Below are 12,446 nucleotides of genomic sequence, written 5' to 3' on the forward strand. Positions count from 1 at the left end.
TGATAAAATATATATTATTTTTATTTTTGGAGGGCTCATAAAAGTGTGAAACGGACCTTGTCTGCCGCTTTGGATGTCATAGAGAGCAGGACATTCACTATGGCACTGGCCTGATCGAGATGAATGAGAGTGCTAACAAATAGCTTTTTCCAGGTATGATAGACCTAGCTGATTCTGGCCAACACCACCCACTTAGACTCAAAAATGAAGATTCTGTAATAATTTTCTCGCTTTCCTGCCACTTCAGCCTGAATGTCTTTCTTTCTTCTGTGGAACATACTGTTGCCTTCTGCAGAGCTGCTTTATAGTTAAATTAAGTTTGCTCATTAATTTACTTTTACAGCTGAAATTATTATTGTTTTTTTTTCATATAGTAATTGATGAATTTTTCAACATTAAAGGGATAGTTCACCCAAAAATGAAAATTCTGTCATTAATTACTCACCCGCATGTCGTTCCAAACCTGTAAGGCCTTCGTTCATCTTCAGGAGACAAATTATTTCTGATGAAATCTGAGAGCTTTCTGACTAAGCATAGACAGCAATGGAACTGACACGTTCAAGGCCCAGAAAGGTAGTAAGGACATTGATAAAATAGTCCATGTGACATCAGTGCATCAACCATAATGTTTTGAAGCTACGAGAATACTTTTTGTGCGCAAAGAAAACAAAAATAATGACTTTATTCAACAGTTTCTTCTTGTGTGTCTTAATTTGTGTTCCGAAGATGATCAAAGGTCTTATGGGTTTGGAACGAAATGAGGGTGAGTAATTAATGACAGAATTTTCAATTTTGGGTGAACTAACCCTTTAACACTGTTATTTTCCTGTTAAGATGCTTTAAAACAATCTGTATTAAGGCGCAGCTATATATAAATGTGACTTGATTTGACTAGAATCGGAGCTGATGCTTTTAAACTATAACCAAACTAACCATACAACACGGAAAGTCATAGTGGCAGAAATTCAATCCTAAATGTGAACTGTTCCTTTAAGTAAGAATATTTAAAGTATTCCGCAACAAATATATCTGGTAAGGATGAGGACATCTGAATTTTGCAGGCATTCAAAACGCACTGCCAGAATTGTTTTGTAGCAAGAGTGATCATTACGTTGAGGAGATGGTATAAGGGTTTAGATCTGCAGCATTGATGTGCAGAACAGAGAATCAGCACTAATCTGGATTTTGCTGAAGGCTTTGCAGTAGCCAACTGTGATCGACGCAAGTTTACAAACTCACAGTTTCAATCAGGCGTTCTCCCAAATGAGAGTTAATCAGCTCTTCTTCAATAATAACCATTAACACAACCGTCAGCTACTTCACTGTAGGAGTATGTCCCCTTTTTTCCAAAGAAGCAAAGGCCTTTAATTATTGTCTAATGTGCTCCTGGCCATTTTATGAAGAAAGCCCTCACTGACCTTTAATAGGAAATTATTCGTGTCTCCTTTAACATTTTCCATTACCATTAAGTCTGGTTGTATTTTACAAGTTGGCAATTTCATATTATTATGTGATTTGTATTAAAACATAAGATTTTTGGAAAAAAATAAGCATGAAGGTCCACCCTTAAACCTAACCGTGACTGGGGTGCAAGCAGAAAACGTACAAATAAGAATGTACAAATTCATACAAATTAGCCGCCAATTAGCAAAGTGTAATTTTCTAACTGCTTGAATAGCCATGAGATTGTGTTGCCTACTGCTGTTAAATGCCTTAATATACTGCAAACCTCCTTAATTTCAGTTAGCACTTGCTTAGAGTACAACTGGGATTAATGTTTAGTATAAAAAGTTGCTTAAATTAGAACAAAATCTAGCAGATTTCAGTGGAAGTATTTCATCGTGTGCTTAAATGTGCATTTGTGGTGTACTTTAATTGTGAAATTATTTTAACCCTCTACCGCATGGTGTTGCCATATGGCAACATACACTTTGTGTTCATTTCCTTGCCACTGTGTCTTTAAGAGAACATTCTCGTTTTTTTGTTGGAAAGAAAAGACCTTTGTTTAGCCAATGATGTGCTTTGGTTAAGTCACGTGACATGCAGTTTTTTTTCTGTGGAGCGATTTCTGATAGACTGCCGTCTCTTGTCAGTAGTTTCTGAAAGCGAACTAAAACGTCAGTAAAAAACAAGGACCAGCCGGTGTCACATGCACAAAAAAATCATAAAGATCACCTCTGATAAGTTATAATGACATATTCACTACTCAAAAAAGTTTTTATGAAATTAGTTTTTGGTAAATCAATCAAATGTATGTGTTGCCAAGCGGCAACTCTGTGCAATAGTGGAATGATATTATTGCAATAGTTTAGTTAGCTAGCAAGGTCAGCTGCAATCTGTTAAGCTGTAACAATAACATCATTAATGCTAGTGATATAATGTTGATTAGTTGTATGGTAATGGCATGTGTATAATGGATGAAATCAAATTTAAATGGCAATTTTACTTTTGATTAGATATGAATACAGGTACATCAGTGAGCCACTGGCCTACCATGGTGTCTCAGAAAGTTAGATGCATGTATCCTGGCTGTAAGGATGTTGTTAGGATGAAATGCACCAAATGTGAGGTATACCTCAGTGTTAATTTTGGCAGGCATTTTTGATTTAGTCTTAGTCTTTATCTTGAGACGAAAATGTTTAATAGTCTTAGTCACATTTTAGTCATTTGAGTCTTTCATAGTTTTAGTCGACGAAAATTCATTGTATTTTTGTCAACTTTTAGTCATCAATTCTTCTCTCTTTAGACCAAATCAATTAAGCTTATGAGAAATTTGAATCAAGGATTGAATTTGGAAAAACTGGAATAAATTTACATTTTTTGGTAGAGATACAAATTAAACTTATTTTTTCAGATACAGTAGCTTTCCTTAATTATACATTTATTTAACTTTTTTTGTTGGTTAACATTTATGACACGGATAGGAATGCTGTCCCTTTAAGACGGAAGGCATGCATGTAATACTGACACACATTCAGTTTTCACCCACCTGTTTACGCTCACTTAAGCCATAACTGACTGTATTTACGTGAGATACTTTACACAATAGACATTTGAACTGTGTGTGTATTTGAGCACCGAGAACTGATCGCGCGCTGTATGAGAACTGAAGAAGTGGAGCGTGCGCGAGAGAGAGCGCTTCTATCAGCGCGATTCCGCCTATCCCGCCTTCACTAACTTTAAGTTAATCGACAACGAACTGTGACTCTATCCCTAAAAAAAAAACCCTTCATGTGCTGAGGCCATTGTTTCAGATCGCTAGTTGGCGTTTTGGTAGCCTATCCATCCGCTGCGGCTGCCATACTGAGACTATAAACGTCCCTCATCTGATTGTAATCCAATGACAGAGAAGCACATTTTGAAAGACAAAACAGTTAACTTAGCCTATAGGATGTATTTTTAATGTCCGGTAACGTTAGTCCTCAAATAACATTTTAGTCCCGTCTAGTCTTGTTAAAGACACGGCATAAATTTCGTCATAGTTTTTATCTTTAGCTCGTCAACGTCTTGTCTTAGTCACAGAAAAAAGGTTAGTTGACGAATATTTTTCGTCTTCGTCGACGAAATTAACACTGGTATACCTGTGTCTCACCTCAGAAAAACTGCTTTGCGAAGTAGCTGCTTTGCGAACCTAACTGGATCGTGAAGTCATGCTGTAGAGTCGGAGTGGCAGGGAACTCTAAAGCCACTGTTATATGTTGTTGCCATATGGCAACAAATCATAAAGTACCTTAAAATAATATTTTTTTCCCATTTTTTTTTTACAGCACTTCAAGTGAAGCCATTCCAAGAAAAGAAAAAGAGTCAAATATTTTTTTTTATAGGTCTATCATAATGCGTGCGGTAGAGGGTTGACAGATAATTCAATATGAATGAAATCAACTGCCAGGTAAGGGGAGTTAAATAGAACACACTTATATGACTATATTTCTTAACATGCATTTTGTAATAATGTCAAATCAATTGTGTTACTTTAAAGTACTTTTTAAGTCATGTTTTAGTGATATTTTTTCATGCTTAAAGTACACCTATTTTTAAGTGTTTACTGACAGACTGAAGCACACTTGATTATAATTTTAACTGTAGTGTCATTCATTATTACATTTAGAGTTAATATGTTTTAAATGTACTTAATTCATCATTACAAAATTTATAATTACAAATATATTTGCATGACACACAAATGTCAATAGAAATTTCATTGATGTATGTTTGAATTTACAAATGCTTACAATACATTGATCAGTACACTTTAACACTATTTTAAAGACAATAGAAGAAATTATAAAATGAAATATAAAGATGTTCCTTAAGTCCTACGTAAGTGGATACACTAAAATACTCTAAGGTTAAGATAATTGCATTCAATATCAGTTCAAACTATAATACATTTTCATTCAATTGCAGTTGTGCAATTAAATGCTTGAAAATATTAAAATCAGTTCATACTAAGTATTCTTTTAAACTATATTATTTCCATAATACTCCTTTAAAAAGTGTGCTGAAGTGCACTTTTTTAAACCAGTCTAGATGCATAAGAAATAAATATGAATCTGAATTATTTCATTCATTAATTATTAGGCCATATTTCCTGGAGGCTGAGCCCAGCAATCATTTCTTACTGGATGGAGAGAGCAATGTCTTTTTTTAAAACTTTGTAACAAAAGCAAGAAAGACAGAGAGAGAAGCAATGCAGGGATTAAAGTATTGACATGCCGAGTGTGGCCTCAGTGCAGACAGACTCCCGCCGCTAACACAAACCTTACAGAAACCATCCCTTTCTGAGGAGGTGGTCAATAAAGGCTTATCTCCCACCCAAAACTTTGAGGCAAAAAAAACCTTTCAGGAAGGAATTAGCAGCCGCCACTCAATTCGCTGCCAACAAATAACATGAGAAATGGAGCGTCTGCACATATAGTATTCTAATTTTTAATGCATAAAAAAGGTTTTGTTCTAAAGCAAAGCTATTTTTGCTTCAGACGCTGGAGTATTAACCTAGAAACCGAGGTAAAATTGTGTATCAACAGTGTGACTGGCTGTTGTAATTTTTAAAGTTCTTTTCGACAGTGACAAGGACATAACAGCGCCCTGTTTCTCCCATGACACACGCTGTTTCAGGTGTAAAAGTGTCTCTCACCTGCCTAAAGCGTGGCCTCATTATTATGGCTGATTAAACCCTTCAGTAATTAAGGCCAGGGTAGCGCTGTTTAGAAATTATGCTAATTTTCCAGCCCTAGCAGACAGGGTCTCCCTGTGCAGCAGCGATTCCAGTACGGCTGTAGAATTAGGGAGCGTAATAGGGCACATCTGAATGCCTCTGCTTGAACGTCTGACTTTTGGAAGACAAAAATATCCCCGTGCTTTAATAGTCCATCAAAACGGGCCACTGGAAACTTCATTCACAGTTGAATCCTCCAGAAAAACGAAGCAGAACAAATCAGGTTTTTCAGAATCCACAGTTCAAAGGTGGACAGGAAGGAGGGGGTCTTACATTTTCCAGCTCTGCCAGCAGAAGGTTTAATTGATCTCGTGGTCCACAGGTACACCATGCCACAGCTGCATTTTCATGTCAGGGAAGAAAGCGCCTTCTGTTGTTTGGCATCTGTCTCAGCTGTCTAGTGCATTTATGGGAGAAGAAAGAGACATGGGCTACTGAACCTGGATGAAAGACGAATGGAAACGCAACTGATAAAAATCAAAATGACAAATGTGTCTGTTTGTGGCTTAACAAAACCTTTTGGTGTTTGCATTTGCCCCACTGTGATAAAAAAAAAAAAAAAAAAGCAGTATAATAGGCCTATTCATATAAAAGCAGTGTGTGTTTGTTATATATATATATATATATATACACATACATATACACACACACACACAGCTAGTCAGATGGTCTTTATCATAAAATAAATCATCTGTTTACTTTTACTTTCATTTAGCAACGATACAGTAAATTGCTTAAAATTGACAGTATAAAGTAATTTATAATGCAAAAAAAAAAAAACAAATGCTGTTCTTTTGAAATTTATATGAATCATAATCTTGGAAAAAAAATATATATATATATATCATGGTTGCCACAAAACATTAAGCAGCACAACCGTTTTCAACATTCATAAGCAGAAAATCAGCATATTACTGCTTTCAACATTGATAAGAATAAATGTTTCTCGAGCAGCAAATTAGAATTATTTCTGAAGGATCATGTGACACTGAAGACTGGAGTAATGATGCTGAAAATGCAAACATTCAAATAGAAACATTACAATTTAAAATAATTGTGTCACAAATGGGGCCAAACACAACAGGTAAGTGAACAACGGGCAGGTTTATTGAAAAGCAGGGGATGGGAGATCGTGGAGAGCAATGGCAGGCAAGTGTGAATACTGAAACCAGTCCTTTGAAAGCTTTGGCGAATAATGCCAGTCTGTGTCTTTGCAGGTTGGCTGAAGCTAAAAGTCCGGGAACAAGAGAGATAAACGTGGGAGAGTCGCGGGAGTAATTCTGGAGAATATTCTGGGAACAAGGCAAGTATAAACAGGTTAGTATGGATGGGGCCGTGCAAAAGGCAGTCTTCAGGTCTTTGAATTCTTCGTGGGCGATGGTGTTCCAGGACAGGGACTTGGGCTTTCCTTGGAGCAGTGACATCAGAGGGGCAGTATGCTGGCTGAAATCCTTGATGAATCGCCAATAGAAGTTTGCAAAGCCGAGAAAAAAAAACCCTCCACCGCCTGGGGGCGAGGCCACTCCTTGATGATAGTAACCTTTCCCTGGTCCATCTGGATTCCATTCTGGCAGATGATGTATCTGAGAAACCTTCTAAATCCTTGGAAGACGGATGGGGCGTTGGAAAGGCCAAACGGCATAACGAGACACTCATAGTGGCCAGTAGGGGTGATGAAAACCGTCTTCCATTCGTCGCCCTCCTGATACAAACAATGTTGTAAGCGCGCCGCAGGTCCAGCTTGGAGAAGATACGTGCCCCACAGAGTTCCTCTAGCGTCGCCAGGACCAGGGGAAGGAGATACGGGAGTTTCACTGTCTGGGAGTTCAGGGCCCTATAGTCAATGCATGGCCACAAGCCTCCGTCCTTCTTGCCCACAAAGAAGAAACTTGATGCAGCTGGAGATGTGGAAGGATGAATGAAACCTTGATTAAGAGCCTCCTGGATGTATTCCTCCATAGCCTTGCACTCCGGGATGGACAGTGGATAGACTCGACTCTTAGGGAGTTTTGCTCCAGGCAGCAAGTCGATGGCACATTCCCATGGCCTGTGAGGTGGTAAATGAGTGGCCGCATGCTTACTGAAGACATCCTGGAACGCCGCATAATCAGGCGGAATTGAGGGTGTCTCCAGACTTTCAATGTTGGTGGAGGCGATCTGGGCGGTGAAGGACTGACCGAGCAGTTGGGGCAGAACCAACAGGCAGTGATGGTGGCAGAACTCGCTCCAGCGAGTAACCTCACATGAGTCCCACCTGATCTCTGGAGAGTAGAGAACGAGCCAGGGGCGTCCCAGGATGACAGCCACCGTGGGTCCCTCCAGTACCAGAAAGGTGATTTCTTCATGCAAGGTGCCGATCTTGAGTTTTAAGGGAGGTGCTCGAAATCTCACCTGCCCACACACAAGTGGTTTTGACTTGGAGCTCCTGGGCTTGACGGGCACGAGGCAGATGAAGGTGGTTTAGAAGGCCTTGGGAGATGAAGTTCTCTGAGGAGACAAGGGCTGGGACTATAACAGAGCATTCTGGAGTGAATAGTTGCACTGACAACAAGGAAAGGGAATAAATGGCTGGTTCTAATTTTAAAGTACTCACCGCTGGGCGTGGGGGTCTGACAGGGCAGGTTCCGATGAAGTGGTCTGTGGAGGCACAATATAAGCAGAGTCCTGCCGCAAGGCAGCGAGCCTGTTCAGCATGGGAGAGTCTAGTGGAGTCCAGTTGCATGGGCTTTGGTACTGGAGGACCGGTGGCGGGTGCGCCAGACTGGTGAGCGGCTTCCACTGTATGGCAGGCTGACAAGCGTTGGGCAATGCGATTGGCCTTCTGCACAAAGCTCTCTAGACCAACTGAATCGTTATTGATCACCATCCGAGTGCGAATGCAGGGATCTAAGCTTTGCCGGTAGGGCTGAGGAGGGCTGCCTCATTCCACCCGCTGGTCGCCGCCAGCGTCTGAAACTGCATATTCATAAACTGGTATATTCATTGGTGGACAATTGGAGCAGCTGGTCAGACACCGAGAGGGTTCCTGTAGCGGAGCCAAAGACTTTGAAATTGGTAGTGAAAGCCTCGTAGGAATTGATTATGGCATTGTTGGCATTCCATATTGCTTTTGCCCATAATAGTGCTCAGCCAGAAAGGAGAGAAATCAGAAACGCTACCTTCGATGAAGAGCGCTACCTGGAGGAAGCCATCACACACAGCTGCGTCACCCACATAGGAAGCTGGCATGGCCATGGGACTTACAGAGGCAGATTGTGGGGGGGGTTGAGACTGGCATGAGTGAAGCCCGGAGAGTGGTGACCAGGTCCTCGAGAATTTCTGCGGGAGCTGGAGTGCGGGGATCCATGGAGGTGACTGTCTCAGGTCCGGGCTTCTGCCACAAATGGCACCAAACACAACAGGTAAGTGAACAACAGGCAGGTTTATTGAAAAGCAGGGGATGGGAGATCGTGGAGAGCAATGGCAGGTGAGTGTGAATACTGAAACCAGTCCTTTGAAAGCTTTGCTGAATCATAACAGTCTGGGTCTTTGCAGGTTGGCTGAAGCTGAGGAGTCCGGTAACGAGAGAGATAAACATAGGAGATTCGCTGGAGTAATTCTGGAGAATAATCTGGGAACAAGAAGGTAAGTATAAACAGGTTAGTAACATAAGGGAGTCAGGTACAGTTCGGGGTAGCGAACGATAGACCAGCCAATGATAGACTGGGTGCAGCATGCTTTTGAAGGTGACTTGATTGAGGATCGGCAGGTGAGGGTGATCAGAACACAGGTGAGTGAGATCGGGTGTAAGTGGTGGTTAATGACTGTGGTGATGGTGGAGGCTGTGACTGCGTGACTTCTCTGACAGTTTCACAGTACTACTGTTTCAATTCATAATTTATCTTTGATCAAATAAATGCAGCTTTGCTGAACAAAGCATATTTCTTTCACAAAAAAAATAAATAAATAAATAAAAAAAATCATACAGTCCCAAAACTTTTAAACAAACGTGTACCAGATCAATAAATGGATATGGATTTTTTTTTTTTTTTTTGAGAGACCGCAGTAGTAGACTGCAGAATGTTGTGATATACCAGTTAGAACCAAAATTTGTTAACCAAATTATGAAGCTGTGTGTAAAAAGGGGGTACCAGCATTTGTTTCGTTTACATTGTCCAGTTTTCACACTGACAAAACCATGATGACTTTATTCTATCATGCTTTTATTGAATTATAATTTTATCTTTTTCTTTAATGTCTTCTGTCTTCTTTAAATCTATCTTTAAAGAACAGCTTTGATCCAGCAGCTGAAAAAGTCATAGCAATATTGCAAGATGATGGGAATTTGGAGCACTTTTATCATATTTATTATGCCATCCACTGTCTGTGTTGTTTGTAAAAATCATGTAAAGATGTATGAATCTGTTTACTGCAAACCAAATCTTAATAAAGTAATCTGAACCTGAATCAAGTATTCCAGGAATAACAAACTATATCGATTACTGTTGGAGATGTGAACCAGTGGGTTGCAGATTATGGTCGGGTTTGTGTTATGCCTGATCCCTTTCCCACTGAAATCTTCAATCCCAGCAATAAAATTATAAACAATAGCACATCTGATCCAGATATTTCATCCACTTTGACGTACAGAAAAAGAAAATGGCCTAAATGACAGTGGAAACATACAGACAGAAATTTACTCTTCTTTTGTGTCAGCAGAAATGGGTCATAAACTATTTTAGATAGAGTAAGGCCAATACTTCTGAATAAATCCAAGTTTAGGGTGCGTTTAAATGGGCCAGTGCCACTGATTTGAACACTTTCCTTTTCAAACAAGTGGGAAAAAGACATTTATCGCACTGTCTCCTACAGTTAACCTACTTTTGCCTGTTTGCAATCGACTTGTGCAAGAGATCTTCCCCTAATGTTGAGTCCTGCAGTGCTCTCTCACAGTGAGGGGGAGATGCACAATCATTTAGCTGCTTTTGATCCCAAACTTTGTGCTAGGGTGAACAATACTGAAACATACAAGTTAATTTTAATAACAGGCTTTGCAACTGCTTGTTATTGTCTGTTTGTGAATTACAGCCTTGACAAGCAGGATTTATTCAAAAATAATAAACTCTAAAATTAGAAACAACTCAAGGTGTTTGATTCATGGTACTATCTATGATTCTGATCATGGGAGGTGTTACAGAAACAGTTCGACTGACTTAAATAGGACATTTTTCCTTTGAGGCATTTGAGTTCTCTTTGTGTTTTTCGTCTACTTTGAACTACTACCCCTATTGGTTATGTGATTCCAACTACATCCAATCTAATAAAATAAAACAGACACCAAACTTCTGGACTAATAATGCATGTTATGATATAGGACAGCCAGATTTGCTCTCGGTCTTTCTGTGCAGTTCTCATCATTCTTTTCACAGCAGGTTATTCCCTAAGACATGAGAACATCTCCTGCTCCCTGGGCCTCGGATGATGAAAGTGGACATTCTGGTGTCAGACTCTCAACATGAGGGTGCAATAATGCAATATGATTTTTATCTCTCCCGATACTCTGTTTTCACATAAAAGGGGAAGGGCATGTTTTTAAAATATGAGATGCTGGAATCTGTGTTACAAATCCATTGACGATAAAAATCTGTGCTTCAAATCCATACCAGCTATGGGAGGAAATTTTCACTGCTCAGAGGTTGTTCATTCATCGCTGAGGAAACTGTATTTTGTTTATATTAACTTACAGAAGTAGTTCAACCAATAGTATTTGTTATTGACGTTAAATCTGGCATTGTAATATACTAATGCTTCCATTCAAATTATTATTTTTTAATGGGTTTGAAAGATGTCTTTTATGCTTATCATTTGTTTAATCACATATACAGTAAAAACATACTGAGAAATATTATTATAATTTAAAGTAACTGTTTTCAGTTTTAATATATTTTCAAATGCAATTCATTCCTGTGATGGCAAAAATTCAGCATCAATACTCCAGTCTTCAGTGTCTCATGGTCCTTCAGAAATAATTTTAATATGCTAATTTGCTGCTCGAGAAACATTTATTATTATTATTATCAATATCGAAAGCAGTTGTGCTGCTTAATATCTTTGTGGAAACAGTGATACATTTTTTCAGCATTATGTGATGAATTTGAAATATATCTTTTTTGACATTATAAATGTCTCTACTGCCACTTTTGGTGTGATCATTATAATGTATAATGTATTAAGATTTACTGGGGAACAAATGGCAACTTTTATATGGCAACTCTCTCTCTCTCTCTCTCTCTCTCTCTATATATATATATATTACAACTATATACAGTAGTTGCATAGTAAAGTCATAAAAGTTGCCATTTGTTCCCATTTAATCTCAATGTTGTCAAAGGGCATCATATTAGAGAGATATCATTTGTAGTTTTTCTCCCTATGAGTTCAGCTCTTGAAAAGGTAGGACTCATTGCTCATGTTGAACAGGAGCAGTTTGATTTAATTCAAATCATTCGTTTCAAATTCTATCCATTTATTCAGATGGGTTTTAAATGATTAGAGACCTCGTGAGTAAATGCTGACTATTTCCTGTCTTCTCTTTAGGCTGTACTTGCACATCTGTCATCATGTTCCCTTTCGATATTCCACTCGTACTGCGTCTGTAAGACGCTGTATGGGGAAAAACTCCTTTTTCCTCTTCAATTGAAGCCTTTTCAATCACGCAGTGAAATTGCACGTCCATTGGTTCGTGTGGTGCTATAAAATCGAACCAATGGCTCGGCGGCGTCGCCTCTGGCTATATAAGCTTCGCCGCCGCATCTCAGATTTCTTCTCTTCAGCGACGAAGATTCTTCCTCGCTGACTCTTCGCTGATGCCGAGATTCACCGTTGAAACGCCTCAGCAGCCAGATTGGACCTCTTGCAGCACGCAGCTCGCAGTTCCCGGTCTATCCCCTGCCGCCATCCGGTGACTATCTAAAAGAGCCTCACAAAAGAAAAATACTAAAAGAGCCGCGGCGTTGTTTCGGCAGGAGGATCAGTGCCCGCGTGCCTCACTGTCACTGCAGAGAGAGGATTCACCAGTCCATAGTGGTTAGTGGATCCTATCACCCTAGCATACTCCTCCTTGGGCTTGCAGTGCCCCATTGGAGTCAGAGCCCATTCCACCAGAGGCATTTGTGAGGCGGCCGGCTGGTCCTCGCCGTCCACATTTGTAAAGTTTTACAACCTGGACGTCCCCGCCTTGCAGGCCAGA

The sequence above is a fragment of the Onychostoma macrolepis genome, chromosome 03 (assembly GCF_012432095.1).
Source record: "Onychostoma macrolepis isolate SWU-2019 chromosome 03, ASM1243209v1, whole genome shotgun sequence".
NCBI lineage: Eukaryota > Metazoa > Chordata > Actinopteri > Cypriniformes > Cyprinidae > Onychostoma > Onychostoma macrolepis.